Source organism: Canis lupus, chromosome 26 (assembly GCF_011100685.1).
Source record: "Canis lupus familiaris isolate Mischka breed German Shepherd chromosome 26, alternate assembly UU_Cfam_GSD_1.0, whole genome shotgun sequence".
Classification (NCBI taxonomy): domain Eukaryota; kingdom Metazoa; phylum Chordata; class Mammalia; order Carnivora; family Canidae; genus Canis; species Canis lupus.
In genome coordinates, this window is record NC_049247.1 from 36,625,098 (window position 1) to 36,637,340 (window position 12,243).

At 43.6% G+C, this 12,243-nt stretch overlaps 1 protein-coding gene across 3 annotated transcripts in view; it reads right to left on the reverse strand.

The window, feature by feature from the left end:
• The window catches only part of PRKG1 (protein kinase cGMP-dependent 1), a 1,199,428-nt gene that overhangs the window by 628,453 nt on the left and 558,732 nt on the right, over window positions 1-12,243 (reverse strand). The gene's annotated exons all lie outside the window — the stretch shown is intronic.

The window sequence follows — 12,243 nt, forward strand, 5'->3', positions numbered from 1 at the left end:
TCTCTTCATTTTAGGCTGTCAGCTACCCTTCTCTTCATTTTCCTAAAATAGCCAAGTATAGTTGGACTTTTCAAACTAATTAAATTTTCCCCTTGACAATAACATTATTTCATCTTGGATCCAGCCACATATTTTGACAGAAAAGGAGATTCAAATCAGTAAATATATGGGGCCCACTTAATCTGTCTGGAGCATTCCTCAAAAGTTGGAGATGGAAGCTTGAAGAAGTCACACCAAAGTAGTGGGGAATTGCCTGGTCTACACCAATATCTCTTAATTATCATAAATTAGAATCAGATTATGGATAATAGCACATGATAGCTGGAAATGACTTAAACTTGAGAACTTGCTTCCTTCTTCCTTCCTTCTTTCCGTCCTTCGTCCCTCCCTTCTCTTGCTCCTCCTTCTCTATATTTCACTTTCTCTCTTTCCCTCCCTCTGTCATAAACAGAGTTTCCCCATTCATCCTTATATTCTTAAGATTTCACAAAGGACCCAGACCCTAGGAAGTGACCAATAAACAAGAAATGTTGTTGTACAACCAAATTTAATGAAGATCTAAAGCTAAATACATCCAATACGGTAGCCACTAGTCCTGCGTGGCTACCGAGCACTTGAAATGTGGCCCATCCAAAGTGAGATGTATACAAGTATAAAACACCCCCCAAATTTCCAAGAATGTTTAAAAACACATTACTATTTTGAAACATTTACATATAGAAATGACAATATTTTGGATATATTGGTGTAGACAGTAATTATTCAATGTAACTTCTTTCTCTTTACTTTTTTAACTCGGCTGCTGGAAAATTTTAAATGCTCTATATGGTCACTTTATTTGTATTGGACAGCACTCCTCTAGAAAGATAAAGTAGCTAGCAGGTGCTCATATCGCTAGTTGTGACTGGATTAATAACAGGATCAAGGTGTCTTAACTTTTAGCTCTCATAGTTTTTATTTTTTCGAAATTTGAATGAGAGAAAATCTTAGTGATGGGAATCTTATTGTCATCTATGATATAAAAGAGACCATAATTGGCAATGTTGTAAGATAGACTCCACAAACATATTAAGACGCTACATGCTTTCACATGTTTCGAGTTCAAACAACCCCTGAAAGCCATTGGAAACAGGGAGAAGTTATAAAATGGAGGACAAAATAAGTAAGTCATGAACAAAAGATGAAGAGCCTGCCATTGAGCAGTAATCTAATCTGAAATAAGAAAGAGCATCTGTAATCTGAGTTCATCCAACAGATGAAAATCAGCTTAAGAATAACAGTATGCATCAGGCGCCCCAGTCTGTGAAGCATCCAACTCTTGATTAGGGCTCAGGTCATGATCTCAGGGTCATGGGATCAAATCCTGAGTCAGAGTCTACTTGTCCCTCTCCCCTCTGCTTCTCCCCCTACTCTCTCTCTCAAATAAATAAACAAAATCTAAATTAAAAAAAAAAAGAATAACAGTATGCCCTTAAATAAATTAATTGCCATCTCGTCTTTCGAGATTTTAGACATTGGTTGTTCTATGCAGTAGACTCCCATAAGGCATGCTAGTAGGAGTGCACACACACGCATGTTCGTACACATACATGTTTTGAGAGCAAATTCCAAGGAGGAAGAAAGCCTGCTGGAAATAAAGCAGGATTGTGTAGTCATAGCAACCTCAACTTTTTAAAAGCAACATTAAGGCAAGAAGAGCTCATCAAGAGCTACATCAAGTTGTTATAGCAACCAAACTATGGCTTTATAAAAACAAGTGTGCATTAAAATAGCCAGAGGGTTATAATAGTAAGAGACTATTATAAAAATATATCTGCGGAGACCAAAGGTTTAGTTTTTACCCTGTTCTAATCAGGACTTGTGTTCTCTGCTTCATGAGAACAAAATATTTTCTCAGGCAAATCTCCTAACAAACACGCAGCTGCTGTGGCAACCGGGAAGGATTAGAGTTTTGTCATAGCTAATAATAATCAGCAGGGCCAAAATTAGTTAATCGGTATTAATAATTTGATCCTTTCTGGATGATGAAAACTATCAAGTCAAAAACAGAGTGGGGCGCCTGGTGGCTCAGAGGGGTTGAACTTCCAACTTTTGGTTGAGGCTCAGGTCGTGACCTCAGGGCCCTGGGAGGAAGCCCCGCCTTGGGCTCCATGCTCAGTAGAGAGTCTGTTGGAGATTCTCTCTTTTGCTCTGCCCTCCTGCTCACACACACACTCTCTCTCTCTAAAATAAATAAATATATTTAAAAAATAGCAACAGAGTCAAAAGGAGTCAAATTGCATTGCCTGGGAAGACCCAGGGAGAATGGGTCTAGAACAAGGTTTCTCAACATTGGCAGGACTGCCATTTTCGATCAGTTAATTCCTTGTTGCCAGTGTTGGTCCCACACATTACAGGACACCTAGCTGCATCCCTGGCCTCTGCCAACAGACACGAGTCGCAACCTCCCACCCTCACCTCCAGGTGTGACAACCTGTGTCTCCAGACGTTCTTTAGGGGAGAGGATGGTGGGCAGATCACCCAAGGCTGACCACTTTTGCTCTAGAAGCATTTCATCCATTGCATTCATGCCATCCTGAAACTCGTGGAAATTGAGCAAATGTGGAAGAAATAGAGCCAGTGAGTCAATCATAATCCCCTACAAGGGCAACCCCCCTGCCCCAAACTCCTTTGACTCTCTGGACCTGCACTTAACCTGGCTTACGTACTATCTTAGAGCAATGTTTTCTTCTTTATTTGCACGCTCAACAGGGCTGGCACCTGCTGTGGGTTGTGCCAGGAACACCTCGGCCTCCTCCTGCCGCAGCAGCAGGTGCACAGATGAGCCCTGTGCTCCTCGCACATGAGAGGCAGGAACCCTTTCAGCAGGCTCCTTCCTCCTCCTCCCGCAGCCCTAATCATCTTCACAGTGGTTTCCCATTTGGCCTAAGATTGTATTTGGGAAAATAGACACATTTCTAGGATGGCAAACGGCCACCTCTCCTTCTGGTCAACTACCCAAATTCTCCAAATCAATCTCTATTGACTCGAATGTCACGTAAGTGCTATAGCGCACTTAACACTCCACTTAAGCACCATCCAGGCTGGGACCACTCAATCTTCTATTGAAACCCAGGGAGTTAAAAGAAAATAAGAACACGTGTGGCCAACCGTTACTGAGCGACTAGCCAAATAAAACTCGGGGGCGGGGGGATAAAAAGGCTAGAAGAACAAAAATACAGCTCCTTGCCGAAAGCAATTTCAGGGTGGTTATGGGATGCTGGCAAACAGTAAGCTTCTTAAAAGTAGAGACTATTTTTGTATCCCGGGAGGTACTGTGACACCTGACCAGAGGCGACAATAAATGACCGATGCCGGCCTCTTCTCTGATTTAAGGCCCATGCACTTACCCAAGTTCAGTTTTTCTTGTTTTGTTTTGTTTTGTTTTTTTAAAGAGATATAGCAATTCAAGTTATCATTAGCAGGAATGACACGTGCCTAGGAACATTTTAGGGGAGTATCTTGTTCCAGCTCTTTCCATCAACTTTATTTTACTATTGTTCTCTCATACAGCCAAATAATCTTTTTTTTTTTTTTAAGATTTTTTTTTATTCATGAGAGACACACAGAGAGAGGCAGAGACACAGGCAGAGGGAGAAGCAGGCTCCCTGCGGGGAGCCCAATGTGGGACTCGATCCCGGGACCCCAGGGTCATAACCTGAGCCAAAGGCAGACGCTCAACCACTGAGACACCCAGGCATCCCAACTAAATAATTTTATAAAGCAGTTTTGGAGAAATCTACTTTGGGGGGATTTCCATCTCTATTTTTGTTTCACATGGGTTTTCTATAAAACCCTACTCTTTTGAGGAACGTCAGAATGATTCATGGATTTATGGAAGCAAAATGAATAAATGTTATATATATCTTTACAAAATAATGTGACTATATATAAAATATGTGTTTTTAAAATATATATGTCTTTCCCATTCTATTTTTAAACACCATTCTTACACCTGTATTACTTTCTGGAAGGTCACGCACACTGCTACAGATGCTTGTACCTTTTTGTGTGTGTATCTATTATCGATTTCCTTGCCCCAGGTCCCTGTGATATTGGCAAAAATCCATAAAGGAAGCTTTTAAAAAGTAAATTGTGAATCTCTTCACAATTTCTATCAGTCTTTTTCCACTGGAAAAATTGGCAATCTGCCAACCAGAAACTCCATTTAGTACCATTTAAAAACAGAGTTAGGAAAAAAATAAAAAATAAAAAAAAATAAAATAAAATAAAAAAATAAAATAAAATAAAATAAAATAAAATAAAATAAAATAAAATAAAATATAAAAACAAAACAAAAAACCAGAGTTAGGAAGAGACAGGCGATATGCCAAGGGATTGGTCATAAGATAGGACTCTCAAATATCACATATGTTAATCAGAACAGATCATTCCCTCCCATTGCACGTACTACTCTCGATGGCACTTACATAAATGGGTTCTTGAGAACTGGAGTAGCCGCCCGAAGTCGTCCAGGGGGATGTTAGACCCTCATGTGATTGGTAACCATGCACAACTGCAATGACCCAGCACACAAACATTTGTAAACTTACAGACAGGTGGCTAATGGCTTCCTGATAATGAAATAAAGAGCGACTCTTGAAAAGGAGAGCACAGTGATAGATGCTTTTGATTTTGTCCTCACAAATCAAACCAGGATTTGCTTTGAACGCTAAAAGGTTACCTTCGTCTTCCAGCAAACAGAAAAGCATGTACCAGGATAATAGTGAATTTGAAAAGAAATTTAAAAATCATACTTTTCCTCGGCCAAGGTAAGTCCCATTAAAGAAGGCTGACTCACTGCAAGCTTGGGCCACAGACAATAAATGCTCCTTTTGCCACCAGACACAGTAGTAATCAGTACAACTGCATAAATAGTCATTTTTTCCCCCAGACATCATGTACCCCAGAGATGTTAGTTGCTGGAGTCTGGTAATGCTGTTGGAATAGCACTGACCACTGCTATGCAGCTTCATTAAATTCATTAATTCAGCTTGGATGGGACCTCACAGTGTCTTCTGTAAAAGGACACGGGGAGAAGCAATTTAAAAAAAAGTTGGTGATGTTTGCTTTTATTTTATCCTTTCTCCATCTTTTCAAATCACCAAATTATTGCCTTAAATGGCATTTCCAGCTTGGAAAACTGAGAGGGAACATAGTGCTGAACAGCCACGTGGAAGAAAAATGACTACAGTGGACACCATCTTGAATACCTTAAAAATATCCCATTACAGAGATCTGGATAAAAATTATAGGTAAAGACATGACTGAGCTGTTTCAAAGTGGGGAAGGGAAGGAGGAAGACAAAGGGGCCAGAGGCTCAGATGTGTGTTTGCCTCCTGCACCCTTCCCAATGCCCCCCTGTGGCATCAGCAGAGGACTACAGACTCAACATAATTTAAAATGATCATGCTCCTTATTTTTCTTCTATTCCAGCTTACGTTTCATAGAAAAATGAGCTCCTGAGACCCATAATAAGTGCACTAGGTCATATAGGCAGACGATAAGGAATCATTAAGAGGAAGGTGATATCACAGGCAGCAGTTTGTGGATGCATTGAAATTTTGCTCATTTTTTATTTTGAAAACCACTTACTCAGTTATGTTTTGAGTAGCAGCTTCCTGCCAAATATTATGGCTTGATACTAGAGCTAAAAAAAATTGTATAATTTAGTGAAGAAACAGAAAGCAGTCGAGTAGTGACAAGTAAAGGTTATGGCATAAGTGCTAATGGCAGACGTATGTGTTGCCACTGAGAACAGGAAATCGGTGAATGTGACCTGGCCAGGGGCCTCAGGGCAAGATTAAACAGAAGTGAGAGGAGCCAGATCCTTTACGAAACACCTCTCGCCAAAATTAATGTAGATCACCGATGGGGTTTACGGGATCTATGTGATTCCATGGCCACACGTCCCCGAACACAGGCTCATTTTGTAACATCAAATCGCTTTAAAACTACGAGGCTCTTCAAAAATTAGATCAACCAACATTTTATTTTTCTTCCAATCCAAATTTTATGATTCCACAGCCCATGCCCTTTTGACCGAGGACAGCAAGAGGCCAAGGGAGTCCTGTAGCTGCTCCAGCTCTGTATTCACTCGACAGAACAAACATGAAGTCTAAAACACGCCACGAAAATTAAAAAAAAAAAAAAAGGGATCCCTGGGTGGCGCAGCGGTTTGGCGCCTGCCTTTGGCCCAGGGCGCGATCCTGAAGACCCGGGATCGAATCCCACATCGGGCTCCCAGTGCATGGAGCCTGCTTCTCCCTCTGCCTGTGTCTCTGCCTCTCTCTCTTTCTCTCTCTGTGACTATCATAAATAAATAAAAATAAAAAATAAAAAAATAAAAAAAAATAAAAATAAAACACGCCACGTCTGCCCATTGAGGTGGTTATAAGTCAGATGAAGTCATCTGAGCGGCTTCAACAGCATGACAACCACCCATTTAGGCCAGAGTGGCCTTGGCTGAAAGATAGTTCGCCAAACTGGATTGGATGACTTGGCAATGCAGATGAAGCCAGGGACACAGGTCTTTTTGTTGTTGTTTTTTGTTTGCTGTTTATTTATTTTATTTTTATCTATTCATGAGAGACACAGAGAGAGAGAGAGACAGAGACAGAGGGAGACGGAGAAGCAGGCTCCCTGCGGGGAGCCGGATGCAGGACTCAATCCTAGGACCCCGGGGTCATACCCTGAGCCAAAGGCAGGTGCTCAACCACTGAGCCCCCCAGGTGCCCTGGGCACAGGTGTTTTTAGTGCAATCTGAGGGAACAAACCACCTGAGATAATGTCTCACCCATGCATGTGCAAACGTGGATGGAAATGCAGCTGGAGTGTCCTGAACACTAGAAGTGTGCACATGGCACCGAACTACACATTTGCAACGTGGGACAACATATTGGATACGACACACATTGTGATGTAATATGAACACACCGTGTATTACTAGAGTCAAGTTTGCAGACTTGACCGCCCCCTACAGAACACGTTCAAGAGTCAGACTTCAGATGCCTTTAGGGACAAAACAGACTTCTTTGGGGCCCTATTTTGTTTTCCTGGTGACGTGCACCACCACCAGAAGCTTGTCTAACTCAAGTGAAAATCAACTGGTGGCGTCTGATGCCTTCCCCATGTTGAGGAACATTTTCCAAAGATGGTTCCCTGACCACCTGCAAGTGAACCGTGCAAGTCGTTGGCTAAAACTGGAGATTTCAGAGCCCTGTTCCAGAGCTACTCAGTCAGCAGTTTGAGAGCTGCTGAGAAGAGACACAGAAGACTAGTTTCATAATCAGCACTGGCCATGTTGGCAGGAGGCTGAGGTAAACCAGCTGGCAGGATCTGGCACTCAACGTGTTGACATAAACTCGTGTCGAGGTCCTCTGTCTGCCCACTGAGTATCTTGTTTGCCCACTTTCAAGAACGGAGCTCCTGGCTTGGTTCCTGACTCAGACTCCAGTTTTGCCTCTGAAAGCACAGCTCCAGGCTCACTCTTCTGGAAGAATGTCTGGTGCACAAATAACCATCCTGATTCTTGGTGACTCCACCTCCTAGGAGTTTCACCCTGTCTCCTGTGTCCCTTGCTACTAGGTGAGTCTGTGTCTCACTGAGCACAAGTCTGCTCTGAGCCAGATACACCAGGCTCAGCTCTGTAGATTGGTAATCCGGCCGTTTGCTGATCGAAGTGTTATGCACCGAGCAGCAGCAGCAACGTTCCATCTGGGCAACTGTTGGAAATTCAGAATCTTTTTTTTTTTTTAATTTTTTTTTTTTATTTATTTATGATAGTCACACAGAGAGAAAGAGAGAGAGGCAGAGACACAGGTAGAGGGAGAAGCAGGTTCCATGCACCAGGAGCCCGATGTGGGATTCGATCCCGGGTCTCCAGGATCGCGCCCTGGGCCAAAGGCAGGCGCCAAACCGCTGCGCCACCCAGGGATCCCGGAAATTCAGAATCTTAATGGCCACCCAGACTCACGTTGGTAGGCTGGCAATGGCTCTCACATAGATGTCCACGGACATCAGAATTCCCAGGACTTATAAATATTACCTCATGTGGTGAAGTTTTTGCAGATAGGATAAAGATTTTGAGATAATACTGGATTATCTCGATGGGTTCCAGATCCAATCACAAGCATCCTCATAAGGGAGAGGAAGGGGGGAGATGATGCACACGGAAGAGAAGGCGATGAGAACACGGACTCCACAAGGAAGCTGGAAGACAAGGACTGGATGCTTCCCACAGGGCCCCAGAGGGAGTGCAACCCGACCAACCTCTGGATGTCAGCCCAGTGAAACCAATATTGCATTTGTTGCCTCCAGAACCATGACAGAACCAACTTCTGATGTTTTGAGCCACCCAGCTTGCGCCAACTTGTTGCAGCAGCTCTAGGAAACTAACATACTATAGAACCAGATCTGCATTTTTCGTAAGATTTATTTATTTTTTTTAAAGATTGATTGATTGATTGATTGATTGATGATAGACACACACAGAGAGAGACAGAGACACAGGCAGAGGGAGAAGCAGGCTCCATGCTGGGAGCCCGATGCGGGACTCGATCCCAGGACTCCAGGATCGCACCCTCAGCCAAAGGCAGGCGCCAAACCACTGAGCTACCCAGGGATCCCCCGTAAGATTTATTTGAGAGAGAGAATTAGATGGGGGAGCAGAGGGAGAGGAAGACGGGGAATCACCAGCCGACTCCACACTGTGAGCCCAATGTAGGGTTCCATCTCATGACCCTGAGATCATGACCTGAGCCGAAACCAAGAGCCGGATGCTCGATCCACTGAACCACCCAGTTGCCCCCAGATCTTCAGTATGACAAGATCTACAGGAGACTGATAAATACACTGACATTTGAGGATCAGTGACATACCGTAGCAGACCATCCAATCAAGCCCAAGTCTCTCCCACCTCGGGTAATGTGGAGAGCCTCCTTCTCAGGGGCTCAGTCTATAGCTGGGGCAGCTTCCTCACTCGGTTCCTGACCCTTTCCTACTAATTCCCACTCAACCACCTGTACCCAAACATGACTGCAGTTGACCTCACCTAAGATATGAGAAAGCAGAGATACCTGGGTGGCTGGGACTGGGATCTGGTCCCGCATGGGGCTCCCCACAGGGAGCCTGCTTCTCCCTCTGCCTGTGTCTCTGCCTCTCTCATGAATAAGTAAATAAAATCTTTTTTAAAAAAAAGACACGAGGAAGCAAATGCTTAATAACTAATTATTACTTATCAGTTGGACCTGGAAATTGGGTCCAGTTTTGGTCTCAATATAGGGAATTACCTTCTTATAGAAAATCAGTATTTCTTTTGAAGATGATCTACCCCGTAAATGAGGAATGAATTATCAGTAAGCCTCGATGTACTATGATATACAGGCCGCTGCAGTGGAAGTCTAAAAGCAGAATAGGATAAAGTACATTGGAAGAGATCTCTAAATTCCTGATACGCTCTCTGGAAATTATACACATTTTTAAGTGGAGTCACGGCATTCTTCTACTTATTCTTAGACCCTATTAAAGCTAAAACATGTGACCTAAAATGCTGGCAAAGCAAAAGTATACTTTGCTCATCTAAATGTACATAATATTGATATTTGTACCAGCCTTTTATATTGATTATGATGACTTAATTTTTTTAAAAGATTTATTTATTTTAGAGAGCAAGCACTCGGGGGAGGGCCTGACGAGGGGGCAGAGAGAGAATCTCAAGCAGACTTGCTGCTGAACATGGAGCCTGATGTAGGACCCGATCCCACAACCCTGAGATCATGACCTGAGGAGCCAAAACCAAGGGTCCGAGGCTTAACTCACTGAGCTATTCAGGTGCTCCCTGGGTTGTGATGACTTAACATTAGACTGAGGAAGGCTCATTTATGAGCAGGAAAGCAAGCACACTTGAGGACAAAAACAACTGCCACTTTTCCAAGTAGGTGTATCCAAATCCGGTGGCCCTCACTCTCTGAAATTTATTATGCAACATTCGTGAGGATCCTCTAAAAAAATGCATAGTTCCTTCATGAAGCGCGATATACAAATGGGTCAGGATATTTGAACTTAATGTTAGTCAAGGGTAATTAATTAATGGGTTTAGTCAATTAATTTTTAAATATTTTATTTATCCATGCAAGAGGCAGAGACACAGGCAGAGGGAGAAGCCTGATTCAGGACTCGATCCCAGGACCCCGGGGGCACACCCTGAGCCAAAGGCAGACACACAACCCTTGAGCCACCCAGGCATCCCAGGTCAAGGTTAATTTAAACAAATTTTTTAAAAAGTCCTCCTTTCAAGCAAAACAATGGCAGCAAGTCCCCAAATCCGTATGCACTGATTTGCCAAATTAAACACAGCCTGGGCTGGGAGGCAGGGGGTAGCCTGGATCTCCTGGCTGTACAGTACCTGCTGTTCTTGGCTCGTCCTCAAGGCCGAACCCTCTACCAGGACTCCAGGTGATAATCCTGGTGGGCAGGACACAGGCCCCTCACCAGCTGTGTGGACAGATAGGTACTGACGGTGACACCATGATACGGGGAGTAGGTCTGAGCCATGGTGGTGATGCACTCAGTCCCCGCTCTCAAAGCCTGCACCTTCCAGCCTAGGGACTGACAGGAAACACCCAGAAAGCAGGAGAGCGCGGGTGGGCCCTGCCCCTGCCTCGTGGCAGGTGCAAACACGTGTTTCTTTACCTACAGCCACTCAACGAACCGGCCAAAAGCAAAGGTCCGAGGGCTTTACTCTTGGTTCATCTCATCATCTAACCTTCACGACAATTCTTAATAGAAAAAAAAGGCCATGAGACAACCGGACTCCATCTCGTCTCTAACCTTCAATCAAATGAGGACAAAGTCTCTGTTCAGTTTTTCCCAGTTTGAGTCCTTTTCCGAGAGTTTCCAGCTACAGAAATATGTGGCTTTGCAGACCAGCCTCCCCGTAGAACCGTCCAGCAGCTCGTACTACACTAATTAAAATCTGCAAGGCAAGTAGGAAGCTACACTGGAATGCATTTCTGCTCCCCAACAGGGGCTCTAGAGGTGTTGAGCTGCTCTTTTTCCATTCGCTTATGATCCTAAAAGGGGCCATTGGGTGTGACATGAAAGCATGTACCTGACCCAATGTAATGCAATCTAATACAACTTTCCCAGGCATATTTAATTACTGGGCTCCCTAATTACAAAAGCAGAAATGTTTCTCATAAGTGGAAATTTCTGGACCTTTTTTTTTTTTTATTTCTGGACCTTTTTTTTTTTTTTTCCCTAATTGAAACTCAGGCCATTGGTGCAACTGTGTATTGAAATATTCAAATGAGAATGAAAGTTGATGCGTTGGACCGATTTTTACTGACAGAGGCTTTCCAGCCACCCTCGTAGCTGGCCTCTGGTTTGGCCATTACATTGCTGTACAGGCTTCGTCATCAGGTGCAACTTTATCTTCTTGGCCCATCTGAACCCTTTCTGCAGGCCTGGCGACAACTCACTCTTCCTTATTTTCTCTGCTTCTCTCAAAGTGCTTAATGGATATCTACTGAATAGAATCATAAGGGTGAGAAGATCCTCAGAAATCACATGTTTCATCTTTCAAATGTGCTCGTTAACTTACAGGGGTTTTATTCTGTCCCAATGACAGAAGGGATCCTGAATTTCTTGACGGACTTTATGAGGTGATGTGCTTTGATCGGTCGTAGGATAGAAATATTCCATGAGTCAAAGGAAACCTATTAGTAACCAACAAGTTTTACATCGGACACAGGGCCGTGGTCTTCCTCTCTTTTCTTAGAACTTAAATATGGGGACACCTGGGTGGCTCAGGGATTGAGCATCTGCCTTTGGCCCAGGGTGTGATCCCGGGATCTGGGATCGAGTCCCACGTCGGGCTCCCTGCAGGGAGCCTGCTTCTCCCTCTGCCTGTGTCTGTGCCTCTCTCTATGTCTCGCATGAATAAATAAGCAAAATCTTAAAAAAAAAAATAAAAAACAATTTAAATATGACAACCCACTCACCACCACACACACACAGTGCTTCTCCTTACTAGCTCCCAGCTATTCATCAAACCATTTCATGTGATTTTTCCCACTGTCCCTTCTGTGTGCTTGGACAACACCCATGCATGGTCACCCTCACCAAACCATTTGCCATTCTCATTTTTTTTAAAAAAATCAATATCCAGCGCACATCCTATCGGTTATCTCAGGGCTGGCCTGC